The 10,622-nt window shown below is 45.2% G+C and overlaps 2 long non-coding RNA genes across 2 annotated transcripts; both read left to right on the forward strand.

The window, feature by feature from the left end:
- Positions 1-403: 403 nt before the first annotated feature.
- LOC117803858 lies at positions 404-5,570 on the forward strand. The gene is made up of 3 exons (XR_004627986.1): positions 404-537; positions 4,095-4,206; positions 4,296-5,570. It is a non-coding gene; the product is annotated as an uncharacterized LOC117803858 (long non-coding RNA).
- A 326-nt stretch (positions 5,571-5,896) lies between these two features.
- LOC117803821 lies at positions 5,897-9,347 on the forward strand. The gene is made up of 3 exons (XR_004627928.1): positions 5,897-6,325; positions 6,431-6,561; positions 6,654-9,347. It is a non-coding gene; the product is annotated as an uncharacterized LOC117803821 (long non-coding RNA).
- The last annotated feature ends 1,275 nt before the right edge of the window (positions 9,348-10,622 follow it).

Below are 10,622 nucleotides of genomic sequence, written 5' to 3' on the forward strand. Positions count from 1 at the left end.
TGATAATATTTTGGATATGTTGGGTTCAATAAAATACATCATTAAAACTAGTTTCACCTGTTTCTTTTCACAGTTTAAAAATGTGGCTGATAGGGTCACCTGGGTGATACAGCCACTTTACTGAGGACTCTTGGGTTCAGCTCAGGTCGTGATCTCAGGGTGGGGGGATCGAGCCCCACATAGGGCTCTGTGCTCAGCTTGGGGCTGCTTGAGACTCTTTCTCCCTCTGCCTCTCCCCCGCTCCTCTAAACTAAATAAAACTTTTTTTAAAAAATGTGACTGCTAGAAAGTTGGAAATACCTATGTGACTCATATTATGATTCCATTGGACAGCCGTGGTCTGGAGACATTAACATTTTTCTAGTGACTGTACAATCTCTCTCTCTGCCTGGGTTCATGCACACAAGGACACAAAGTGGTATAAATGGAGTGGCCCCTGATCATATCTTGGGCCGAAGTAGAAAGAAACTTTGCCCTCAAGTCACACTGCCTGGGTTCTAATCTCAGCTTCAATGATTATTTGTTGGATGACCTCAGGTAAGTCAACTCTCTGTGCCTCTATTTCTCCATCTATGAAATGAGAAGAATGGGGATATTTAAGTTTTCATCGAGATACTGTTAGCTATTATTATTAATCTCCCCTCTCTGGGTCTTTTCTGTTGAAATTTGGTTCTCACACTTCATTCTGTGACCACCTGCCACTGAACCGAAGCCTTGTCTTAGTCACTTACAGAATTGCTGTCTGCAAGCATCAATTTAATCTCATACTATGACCCATTGTCATAACAAAAAATGTAGCCCCTTCTAGGGCGCCTGGGTGGCTCAGTTGGTTAGGCGTCCAACTCTTGATGTTGGCTCAGATCACGATCTCAGGGTTGAGATGGAGCCCTATGTCAGACTCCATGCTCAGTAGGGAGTCTGCTTAGGATTTTCCTTCTCTCCCTCTCCCTCTTCCCCTCCCCCTGCTTGTACTCTCTCTCTTCCTAAAATAAATAAATAAATCTTTAAAAAAAATGTCGCCCTTTCCCCTTCTGAATGCCTTTTTGTTAACTTACAAGGAAAAGAGAAGTTGGATGAAAATAAGATGAGTCAGTGCCCCACCCTCCCTGTTCCCTCCTCCCAGTTTCTTTACCAGCTTCAAATAACACTTTGAGCTGGGGAGCTTACCAGTGGAAGCCAGGCTAAAATATTCAGGCAGATTTCTTTCTGAATAAGTTTCATTCAGACTTAGGGGTTTATCTTTGGTGGTGGGGATGTCTGGATGAGGACTAAGTGCAGGGCTGACTAGATAAATCTTTGTCCGACCTCTGGGGGCATTTCTTCCATCTTCAGGCTGTTGGGCTCAAAGTAGAGATAGTCCTGTCCCTTTAAGATCCTGCACTGAATGCTTTGCTAACGGAAGTCTTGACACAGCCCTGTCCTGTGAATATCCCAGTTCCTTTAGAAGATCAAAGCATTGCAAACATTTTTGGGGGGTGCAGTAGGAATGAAAATGAGTTATTATTTCATCAGAATCTTCAGAAGTTCTGGTCTGGGACTCATCCTGGGATGAAGGGGATAGACAGCCACATACCCGGGGAATGAGTTTGGAGAGAATTCTCTTGGGGTGATTTCACTAGAAGAGAGCACATTCTGTATTGTGAATGTTTTTGGCATATTCAGAGCTAGCTAGTGCCTGGCACCTGAAAATAAGTAATCCACCTTTGAGGATCAGTGGAACCACTGAGAAAAGTCTTGCGGCCCCCCCCCATCAACTGGGCAACAGCCAGAAGAATCCAAAAGAGACATATTTGAGACTTGAGTCTTGCACTAAATATGTGGACATAGGAAAACCACATACCTCTCTCAGCCTCCTTTTCCTTATCTGTAAAATAGGAGTAATCACCTCAATTTGTAGGGTTGTTAAAAAGGTTAGATGAAAGGGGCGCCTGGGTAGCGTAGTCCTTAAGCGTCTGCCTTTGGCTCAGGGCGTGATCCCGGCGTTCCAGGATCTAGCCCCACATCAGGCTCCTCCGCTAGGAGCCTGCTTCTTCCTCTCCCACTCCCCCTGCTTGTGTTCCCTCTCTCGCTGGCTGTCTCTCTCTCTCTGTCAAATGAACAAATAAAATCTTAAAAAAAAAAAAGTTTAGATGAGAGGATGGGCATAAAAGTATCCAGTAAAAAGACTAAAATGAGTGCTGCAAAGACAAAAGGGTGCTGCAGTAATGTGATGGGGAGTCACTAGAGATTCTGGCACAGGAGCTGTGAGACACAATGGATTTATTGCATTTTTGATTATTTTTAAATTTTTATCTTATCACAATAATGCACAATCTTGCAAAAAATATGGGGGAGGGAAGCATAAAAAATTAAAATAATTTGTGATCTTACCACACAGAATGAATAAATGCCTGTTAATAATTTTGGGAAATCTTCATCACATAAAACTTAATTTGTTGAAATAAAAGAGGAAGAAAATTCCAGTCATTTAACATTATTTGAACACAGAGGCATGGCTTGAGCAAGGAGGACATCTGGATCAGGAGTGGGGAAATGTAGCAGAAGGTAAGGCTGGAGACAAATCAGATGGATCTTGTAGGCAAAGACACTAGTGAGCTTCCCTTTCTACTTTCTTTTTTGGAGGAAAGTCATAAAACCTTAGGTTTCTTTTTTTTTTAAGATTTATTTATTTATTGAGAGAGAGAGCGTATGCAAGTGGGGGGAGGGGCAGAGGGAGAGAATCTTCAAGCAGACTCCCCATAGAGCACAGAGCCCATGGCTCTGAGATCATGACCTGAGCAGCTGGATCCCATGGCTCTGAGATCATGAACTGAGCAGAAATCACGAGTCAGATGCTTAACAGACTGAGCCACACAGATGCCCCATAAGACCTTAACTTTCTCTGCCTCCTCTTCCTGCTCCCACACCTTCTGATTTTCATCAATTCCTTTAAATGCATTGGCATGATTTGCCATGGGATATGTGTACTCTTGCCTACCCAAGAGAACAGAGGGCAGGAGGGCCCTTCGGTCCCTAGCAGAGTGGCTGTACCAGAGTGAGTAGTCATCCCATGTAACATGAATTGTGGGCCTACGCTGGGTTCCCGTGTGGGCTGCCCATTGGGTTATTAATGATTGGAACATGGCGGAACCTTTAGGCCCTCAACAATGCTGTACATATAAACAACTTCTAGAGCGCATTTTCCAGCTTTTGGCTTCCTGGCCCAGGCATTCTCCACCTCCCCTGTCTCTTTTATAATGAGCTCTGTCGTATCTGGCATATGGCTGAGAGGTCAGTGGATTTAAATACTTTCCGGATTCCAAAGGTGAGAAGAGGTAATGGAGCAAGAGAGAAAGATGGTGTGTGTGTGTGTGTGTGTGTGAGAGAGAGAGAGAGAGAGAGAGAGAGGGAGGGAGAGAGAGAGAGAAGGCAACTGAGCAGAGAAGCATGAAGGATAAAGAAAGGAAGAGGGAGCGAGAGAAACAGAAAATCAAAGGTGTGATGAAGAACAGACAGGAAAGACAGAAGAGAGAGAGGGGGAGGAAGGGGGACAGAAAAGGATGCTTGAGCGACAGAGACAGAGTGAGTGCAGGGGAGACAGAGACAGTCATTACCACTTAATGATTAATACAGGATTTAAATGAAATATTCATGAGAGGAAATTGGGCTATGGACAAATCCAAAGGCCACTCCCCCGATTCCACCTCCCGCTTCCGACACGTGCTCGCTACTGGAGATTGGCGCTCTCTGCTGTCCTTACACAGAAACCACTGATGGCCGTAACTGGGCGGGGCAGCTTGGTCCTTTGATGGCATTCGGCTGCATTAATAACTTGTCTGCTCCTCTGCTTGGGTGCGTCCTGGGTTTCTGCCATGGTGAGGCCCCTTAGAGAAACCCCTTGGCACCTGGCAGGTGATCCAGACGGCTTCCCCTTCCTCTGAACTCCATCTGTGGTGAGGCTTCAAGGGCTCCCTGAGTCAAGGTCTACCTCTCCTGCAAGAGACAGCTGGAAACATCCTCAAGGGTAGCGGTAGCATACCTCCCTGCAAAGCCCTGTGCTGGTAAGTAAGAGAAACTCAATGAATCCATGTACTCTGCCATTGCCATCTCTCCAGCCCAGTAAACAAGAAAATCATGGCATCTCTCTGAGCCTCCACGTTCTCATCTCGGTGTACGTGAATACCTGTCCTGCGGATGGTGTTACCCACAGACGCTATGAGAAGGGAGGTGAGAATGCTCTCCTAGGGCATGGTACAGGATGGAAAACTTGATGCTTTCCCCTTCACTTCATCCTTCCCTCCTTTCTTTCTTATCAGCAGGGAATGAAACTCAGACCCCTACTGGGTCCTGTTCCTTGAGGAGTCATACCAAAGCCTGTGACTGGGAACTGGGGTCCTTCACTGCTCCCACCCCCTAGCCGGGGATGCACCGGGAAGGTTTGCCTTGGGGAGGCGGTGTGGCTGCTCTGCTTTTCACACCCCCCATGCCTACATCTACCTGCCTGGGGAGCTTACTGTTTCCATGCTAAGTTATGTATGGGTTCAATTGCTTCTTTTGCCTGTTTCTGTTCAAGTACCGTATTCCTCAGCTCTGGAGGAGCTGGGAGGTCAATCCTTTGATTATAAAAATAACTTGAGCTGTCCATTTCCCATTATAATGTTGTCTCAGATGGTCTCCTTCCCTTCTGATTTTCCTTAGTCTTTGGATGTCAGTTTCTTCATATAAGATGGAGATGATAATATTTATTTCCGTGGGGCCATTTGAGGCTCAAGGGAGGGCTTTCTGAAGTATTAAACCTATTCAGGTGTTGAATATGGTGACAGTGTGTATGCGTAATCTTGCCTCCGTTGAAAGCTCTGGGAAGAGAGGAAGCCCCTCCATCCTTTCAACGCCACATAACCAGTGCCCTTGCAAAATGCCAGGCACACACAAGGTGCTCAGTTAATGTTTTCTGAACAAATGACTGACCTCAGATCTTCAGAGGTTAATCTCTATTGTCTCCTATCTATTTTCATCACTATTTAAAAAAATTTTTTATTAGCATTCATGGCTGCTGACATCTCCACTCCACCCACATCCCCACCACCCACAATTCCCAGCCCCTATCCCCCACTCTGGGGTAGAGCTGATGGATAGCTCAGGAGTTCAGAGCATACATTGGGCCAGTCCAGACTGGAAGATAAGGATTTCAAGGGGCAAATACAGGGAGATTGGGCCACTGCAGCCTGATTCAGAGCAGATGAAATGCCTGTGCTGGCTTCAGGAATAGGGGGTTTTGGGTCTAGCTTCAGGGAAAAAAACAAGAGGTGAGCCCCAAACAGCACAGTGGTCGAAAAGTAGCAACCATATCTACCAACGATAGCTGGTCATAGTTTCATCTTTCTGGGCACAACCTCAGGTGATTCAAACAATGTTGGGCTCATTTTACAAATAGGAGCTGCAGGCCAGGCCTGACTCCCTATGGGTATTCAGTAGAGCTGACAGCTTAGATGAGGACATGCAGGAGATATCTTGCATCTTCTTTTCTCTGTAGTCCTTCATACTCTCTAACATGCCACCCATGTTGCTTATTTATCTTGCTTATTGCATGTTTCCCCCCTGACTCTGGAAGCTCCATGACAGCAGAGATGTTTACCCTTTTGTTTGTTTGTTTTTCAGTTTTGTTGTTTCCCCAGCTGTATGCCCAGGCTCAGAGCACTGCCTGATACATATTAGGCATGCACTAATTATTATTTGTTTATTTAGTTAACTAATTTCCTACATAAGAAGTGCTTATTCCTTTACATAACACAAAACCAAAACACAAATATTTAAATGCATCTTTTTTTTTTTCTGATGGAAATGCCTTAGAATATATTACTCGATCCCCCTGACTTCCTAAACAGAGCTGAGATAATGATAGGAGACGTTTCTAGTACTTTCACTTAGTAACAAGTGCTTTATTTGATTGACTCATTTAATCCTTGTGATGTGCTTTTTCTGTAGATGAGGGAAATGAAGCACAGAGAGGATAAGTGATTCGCTCAAAAATCACACAGTGATTAAATCACAGACCCAGCACGTGAACCGGGCAGTCATGGTCTGGGAGCCTGGCCATGAGTTAGGTGGTTTGCACAGAGTCAGTGTCTCCACTCTGAAGGCCAAATCTCCTATCACAGTGGCTCTCTGAAGGGACCCCAGATGGTAGTGCCTTCTTGCCACACAGACCGCAGAATAAAACCTAGTTTTCTGATGTTCCTTCTCCTTCGTCGTTAGCTGTTACTAGGTGATGTTGTCAGGTGACTTTCCCGAGAAGTCCTGCTGTCATCGTGCTTCTGTTCTGCTACACCCTAGAGGAAACCAGATGGTGAGGGTCTTGTTTTACGCCCCAAGGGGATTAACCTACGAAATCCTACTAGCAAACTTCTGGAGAATTCCAGAAGTAGAAAACCCAGCAACTTCTGAATTGCAGCCTCTCTGCGGAATGTCCTCTCCACAGCCTTTGGGGACACAGGTGTCCTGGCATTGGGAGACAAGTAACTCCACCGAGCACCGATGTCTACGCTGCTCACAGCCCTTTATCCTGCAGCTGTGATTGTGTCGGTGCGTACTCGGTTAACATTCATTGTGTGTGTGTGTGTGTGTCTTTGCGTCTTAACCATCATTGTTTTTCTATTCTTATTGTGTTCCAAAAGGGAAGTGATCGCTCAAAGCAAATCGATGTGACAGTTGCATCTTATTTATGTGGGACAAAGCCCTCCCTTTGCCCTTGGTGAACTAGGAGAGGATTTTCATCTTGGAGCTAGGTCAGGTCCCAAGGATGTCCTGCGTGGGAGTTGTTCTGTACTGAAGCAATGATACAGGCACTGAAATACTCGGTATTGTTTGTTGGCGTGAATTAAAGGGAATAACACACACATGAGCTCTGTGACAGCCAACGAGCATTTGCCCTTGCACCTGAACTTGTGGTTGGGGGTGGCAGAAGCCTGTTATCTACATTGCCTACCCAAGTTTATGGGAACCAGCTCACTGTCTTGACCGCATAAAGTTCATTCTCCAACCAATAGGCACTTACGCTAATATTTATTAAGACCTAGGTCAAAACAGAAGGCCACATGTTCCTTCCTCTTATTTTTTTCCTCTTAAGAAATAAATATTTCCTCTTAAGAAATAAATATTGACAAGTATGGCAAAAAATTCAGTGATCATCAATATCTTCATTAGTCAGAATCAAAGATCCATCCAATAGGTAACACGTTGAACACATTTCACACTGGGTACAGTACTAGTGCTTTATTGGATTAACTCATTTAACCCTCACAATGGAAATGCAAAGCATGGATATAAAGAATGCAGAAAGCATTTAAAACGAACTTCTTCTTTGCTTGATATCAGAGAAGCCGGCTTTGGGGAAGTCCGTAAGTGTTCTGTCTGAATAGGAGTCTCACTCCTGATTTCCACTTTGAAACCTTCAGTTCATCAAATACTGCCTCCTCCATGAAGTCGTTCTGATTTCTCCTGAAACATGAGAATTTTTCCTCCTCATTTATATCTCAAATCTCAAAGCCACCCAACTGTACTTTTCAATGGCACTGATCCTATTCTGACAGGCACCATGGTTCTCTGAAGATGTGGGGTGTGCTACAAGCAAGGGATTTGGAGTCAAAAGACATCTGTTTGACTTTTCCCAGGCTCCCTGGGTAAGTGCTACTAATCGCAGTATTATCTTCCTGAGGGAACTTGCGAGACCTAGTGAAAAAACACACAGATAGTACTTTGTTAACTGGAAGCACAGGTTACCGCGTTTATTACTATCTCTGGTGTGTAAACACATCGAAAGGAATGCTGGCCTGAGCCATCTTTGTGTGTTCTCTGACACCTTGAGCATTGCCTGAGAACTAGCAGACGTACTAAGTGTGTTATCAGAGGAATAGTTTTAGGAGACAGCTGTCTTCTTAGCAACCAATCGCATGAGCCATCTCAAGAGCATCTTCGTCCAGATGCAGAAGCAATCTGGACAGACCCTTAGCTTGGGCTGGGTTCTTTAAGGCCAACGAGGCACCGTGCATCCTCTAGCTAGCTGAGAGGAGGCAAGGCTGCTGGAGATGCTTTGTCAGGAAAGGGGAAACGACTCTTTAAGAAAGTCACCTTAATGTGACTGAATCCTTCATCATGAGGTCAGAAGACAAAGTCAGAGATGCAAGAGGTATGCTCTCCATGGGGCAGTATGACAACCCTTCAAGTTTGATTCCCAAATGCAGACGTGCCTGGCTGTTCTGCACTTCTGGAAGGAAGGCTGTATTTGTGAAGTGATGGAATAATTTCCATGGCAACAGACTGTCTGGTGTCAGAAGAACAGACATGAAAGCTCCACGTGCCAAGTCTGTATTTATGTGATGCTTATGTCTCTGCCTCCTACAACGCAGAGGGGGCTTGATCTCTCAGCAGACATCCTTTACTGTCCAAACGATCCCAATGTAGAAATCATGCCATTTCTATCAGACTTCCACATCTAAAGGTTGAGTGTACTATTTCTGTCTTGTAAAATTTTTAGTAGACTGAATGGAGCTGTCAGGGTCTTTGTAAACAGATCTTGCTGGACCCTCAGGGGGTGACCCAGGGGTGATGAAGGAGGCAGCTAGGGCCTGGACCTTGGTCTTCTAGGGAATGTAGTGTTGCCACCTGCCCAGCACCTTGCTTCAGGATGAAGGGAGAGAGGGGGTGTAGTCAGAGGACCAGGATGGACCCTGACTGGAGAAGCCTGGCCAAGCAGAGTAGAACTGCTCCCTGTTGCTGTATGCATCTTCCTGCAATCGATAGCCCCTGGGAGAAGCTCTGCTCTTACCCTCGGCTCCTAATCTCTGATGCTTCCCAAGACTTTATCACCATAATCTGTGCACCAGAGACTTCAAACCAAAGACTGCTCTTGGCTCCTTTCCTGACCCCAGGCTTCTCCACAAACCACAAAGCCCTAGACTGTTGCTCCTTAGGACTTAACCCTTCCTAACTCCTTCCCGTCTGCCCAAACCACAGGCCAAGCACATCAGGAGAAGCCTAACTGCCCATGTCTTGCTCTGTATCTCAGAGCCTGGGGGTCAAGTAATGTCTCCAAAAGGGAAGTATCTTCTTCCTTTTTTTTTTTTTTAAAGATTTTATTTCTTTTGAGAGACAGAGAGAGAGAGCAAGTACATGAGCATCAGGGAGGGGCAAAGTGAGAGGGAGGAGCAGACTCCCCACTGAGCAGGGAGCCCAACATGGGGTTCAATCCCGGGACCCCGAGATCATGACCTGAGCCAAAGGCGGATGCTTAACCAACTGAGCCACCCAGGCACCCCAGGGAAGTACCTCCAATCACTGAAGGTCAGCAAGATGCCCACAGGGGGCTTGTAGATAAGCAATTTTAAATGCTCAGCAATGATTAAAACGTTCTCAACTTACCTGTGGTAATGGTTGTGCATATCTGTGAATATGTTAGAAACAATTCAGTTGTACACCTTACAAGGGCAAATTGTATGGGACATGAATTACATTTCAATAAAGCTGTTTTAAAAGGTGAGTTAATAGAAAACCGTACAGTCTCCTAAAACTAGCGAGATCAAATTTTAAAAATAAATATATTTAAATTACAACAGATTTAGAGGGGAAAAATATTGTATACATCATAGAACAGGTGGTATGTGGATATGGTAATGAAAGTTTAGGAAAAACTGGTATGGTAGGAAAAGCTTGGGTGTCCCCTCCGTTAACTCTTTCCTAAAGCCCTTGTTAGAGTATGTGCCACTTCTAAGCGTTCTGTACATTGTGGACCTACCCTTCAGAAGCCAATTATCATATATGATGGTTGCTATCTGTTTATATCATCCTTCTCCCTCACAAAAGCTTTTGTGTCAAGCACTGAGTAGTCCTTCTGTGGGATCCTTGGCACTTTGCACGGTATCCGTAGGCAGCGTGTAGACTAGAAGTCAAGGTTTCTCAACCTTAACACTTTTGGCACTTGGACCAGGTGATTCCTGATGGTCCTGCGTATTATAGGATGCTGAGTAGCAAACCTGGTCTCTACTCACACTAGACGACACCAATACCCCCTCAGGCATGACAAAATAAGACATCTCCTGACACAACTATGCCTTAGGGGGCGAAGTCACTCCTCAATGAGAACGACTGCTCTAAGTCAATAATCACTGAACACTGGATAGATATTTACGGTCACCTTTGATGAGCCTGGTACTATTTTAGGCAGTGGGAACAGAGCAGTGACCAAAATGGACGACGTTCCTGCTCGTAAGAAGTTTATATTCTGAAGACAGAGATAGAAATCAAGTGAGCAAATTAATAAACATTCCTATTCAGATGGAGATAAACACGAAGAAGCAATTTATCAGGGTGATGGAATTGAAAGCGGCTGATGGTCAAAGACAGTCTTTCTGAGGAGATGACGTGGAAGTGAAATCTGAGAGTCAGAAGGAACCCATCACAGGAAAGGAAAGGGACTGCCTTGTAGCCAGAAGGAAAGTCCCAAAGGAGGGAATGAGCTTGGTGAGTTTGGGGAGTAGAAAGGAGGTCAGTAGGACAGAGCCCAGGGAAAGAGGTCATATTAGGCATTCCAGGGCAAGATGCTTAGGTTTTCTTCCAAGGGAGATAGGAAGCCGCTGGGGTGCTTAAGT

This window comes from Ailuropoda melanoleuca, chromosome 9 (genome assembly GCF_002007445.2).
Source record: "Ailuropoda melanoleuca isolate Jingjing chromosome 9, ASM200744v2, whole genome shotgun sequence".
NCBI lineage: Eukaryota > Metazoa > Chordata > Mammalia > Carnivora > Ursidae > Ailuropoda > Ailuropoda melanoleuca.